Genomic DNA, 3429 nt, shown 5'->3' with positions numbered 1-3429 from the left:
AAATCTCTTGGGGTCTATATCGACCGAACTTTAAATTGTGAATGCCATATTGAAAATATATCTAAAAAGATTGCTTCCGCCATTGGTGCAATAAAGCGCATACAGCATGTAAAATCCCAATTAAATATTTTAATCAATGTTTATTATAGCCTTGTTCAACCTCACTTTGATTATTGTAATGAGGTGTGGGGAAACTGTAACAAAGGCCTTTCTGATAAGCTTCAAAAGCTTCAAAATATTTGATGTCTGCTGGTTATGATAGTAATTTGGATGATTTGTTCCAGGCACTAGGGTGGCGAAAACTCTGTCATCAAAGATTGGATAAGAAATCTATTATGATGTATAAAACTTTAATGGAATGACACCAAAATATTTAAGATCATGTTTTGTTGTTCGCGATAATTTGAATTCTTATCATTTAAGGAAAACTGAAAACACGCTAACTCTTCCACAACCTCGCACTGATTATTTGAAGAAAAGTTTCTCATACAGTGGAGCTCAGTTGTGGAACAGTTTACCAGTAGAATTACGGCAAGCGACTTCCTTGAATGATTTTAAGACTAAATTGAGACGCCACAGTTATAAGTAAGATTTTAAACACGGCCTCTAAAAATAGCAGCATTTATTGTTTTATTAGTTTTTTTAACTTTTATAATCCTAGTTAGATAGATAGATAGTTGGTTGATAGTGATAATTATGTAGCTGAAGGAAATACCGTGTATAAATATAGTTATCCTATCCTATTCTATCCCCTCCCCCCCCCCCCACCCCCACCTTCCCAAGGGCAGAGTCAAGATAGGAATTAAACTGCACAAAATTAGTTGACTCACGAGTCTGGTTTGGTATGGTTGGATATTTAAGTTTTGTATCTAACCCAGAGTATTGAGCTGAACTGTGAAACCGTTAATTCTCTGCTTTAGTCTTCAACACATAAATATAGTTGGTCTTTATGACAGCAAACTTTCAGTCGGGTAGTAAAGATGAAGAAAGGCGTTTTTAAAATACTATATGGCGAAATGATGAACGTTTTCAAGTTGAAGTAATAGATTCAAATTGCAAAAGGTCAGTATTTAAAAATGTATGCTACCAGGCGCTCATAAGCTCATAATCAACCTGAATAAAAGTGCCTGGATAAGATAAGATAAGATAGGTGCAGTCAAACGCCTTTGTCAACACCCGTTGTTTTTAGCACAAGAGGAAAGATAATTTAAAAATCGGGATCGGGATTTCAAAAAAAAAAAAACATCGGGATAACGGGTTGTAAAGAAAAGCCCACCGTGGCGACGAGATTGAACCCTCCGTTATGCCTCAATTAGGGCTTGCCATCCTTGCGCCTGTAAAAGACGGCGAATTTCATCGATTTGAAGATTAAGATTTTTCAAAGTTAAATTCACTACCAAGAGAGTTTTATCGTCTATTCTTTGATTGATTGATACAAGCTTACTAAATGATTACAAAAAACAACACGAGCAACAATTGTTTTTCTTTAATGAATGTAAAGCAGCAAAATTAATACAGTGACATACAAATACACTCACACTTGAGGGTGTGTCAATATCGATTCCAAATACTCTATATCATCCATATCGGTATGGGGTTTCCTCGAAAAATATCGATTCTTGGGAGAAAAATCGGCTGTTTCAAGTGAGCGCTCACTTGAATAATTGTTTTAATTTAATTCATTTAATTCAATTGCGGGCCGGGATCATCTGCGGGCCTGTAGAGACCTTTTTCAAATTAGCACAAGCAAGTTAATTTTTACTTCATAGGCACTTTATGTCCAGCCCAATGCACTGAGGGGCTGATAGGTCGCACGTTGTAGATACTAAAATAAAAACGTTTAAAAGGGGCATTATTATTTTTCCTGAAAAAATATGCAGGAGATCTACTCATTCAAATCCGTTGAATGGCTCTGTACTTTTAAGCGACTTATTAAGTTAAAAGCGAAAACAAACTTGTATATGAGGTTTGAATGTTTGCTATTGCTGATGACATCGACGGTTCCTTTCCATTCTGACTCTTTCATTGCTAGAATAGATGTAATTTTTTCCATTCGTGGCAGACCGGAAACGAGCTAGAAAAGTTAATACCGCAAACCAAGGTGAAATTCTTGGAACTAAAACGAAGCCAATATCTTAGGGCCTTTGTTTCGCGGTTACCATTAAGCCATCATACATGCAGTGGTGGTCGCGTCAGCTGAAAGTGTTGTTCATCGTTTCTCGGAGTAAGCGGTTTGCTACATTTTTCGTTTTTTCCTGTGAAAAGTTGTGAACAGCTTATTCGACAGTAGGCAAGTTTACATTTTTTTTTTTTTTTTTTTTTTGGAGAGCATGCGCGAGGCAGCCGAGTAGACAGCGTGGACAAACTGTCCGCCTAAGCCTTTAGTTTCTGAACACTTTATGGCCGAATCACCCGAGGTTTTGACACAGAAGAGAAGAAATAGGTCTTCCAATTCATCCACCAATTCACCAGATACAAAGAAACCCCGAAGCGAAGAAGATCACGACGGAGGTATCGACGAATCCACCGTAGTGGCACCAAGCATGGCGGAAAAGTTTCAAGATACGCTACAAGAAATACTTCAAAAGCTCGAGAAACTCGACACCATCGAGCGGGCGGTAAAAAATCTTGAAGCTACTGTGTTGAATCTAGAAACGAGAACCCAAGTTCTAGAAAGTTTCCAAGCGGGTGCTACAAAAGATATCTCTGACCTGAAAGAGAGTACGAATTTCGCCGAAGAAATGTACAAGACAAAACTCCAAGGCATCAATAAACAGTACGACAACATTAACGCGAAGCTTCTAAACCTGGAGACAGAGAACCAGACGCTAAACAATACAATAAAAGAGCTGGAAACCAAGAACCTGTACCTTGAGGCGTACTCCCGGCGGGAGAACATTAAGTTTGAAAACATTAACGAATTCGAAGATGGCAGCGATAAAGAGGACGCCGAGCAGGTCCTCCGTAACTTTATGGATACCGAGTTGGGTTACATGGACGCGATGACAATGGAATTCCAAAGAGTTCACCGACTGGGAAAAAAGAAAGAGAATGAGCCAAGACCTATCCTTGCCAGATTTTTGAGGTTCAAAGACTGCGAAAAGATTCTGTCACTGGGAAGGCGTCTGAAAGAGAGCAACTACAAGATGTACCAAGACCTACCACGCGAAATCGTCCAGAGGAGGAAAAAGCAAATGCCCATTTTCAAGAAAGCGAAGGAAAATAAAATTCCCGCGGCCTTCAGTAAGGCGCAACCAGATAAACTTTTCGTTAGAGGTAAGCTGTGGCCAGTAGGAAAAGCCTTAGAACTCTAAAGTAATCGGTAATAGGCATTGTTATTTTGGTCAATGTCAGCCGACTCAGGAAAACACTTGTTTAGTTTAAGTGCATAAATTTTCTTTATTATATTGCTTCGTGTTTTCTTTCAAA

This window comes from Pavona decussata, unplaced genomic scaffold, assembly GCF_977016875.1.
Source record: "Pavona decussata unplaced genomic scaffold, jaPavDecu1.1 SCAFFOLD_71, whole genome shotgun sequence".
Lineage (NCBI taxonomy): Eukaryota > Metazoa > Cnidaria > Anthozoa > Scleractinia > Agariciidae > Pavona > Pavona decussata.
The sequence above is the reverse complement of the archived record's forward strand: the minus strand, read 5'-3'. Positions refer to the sequence as shown.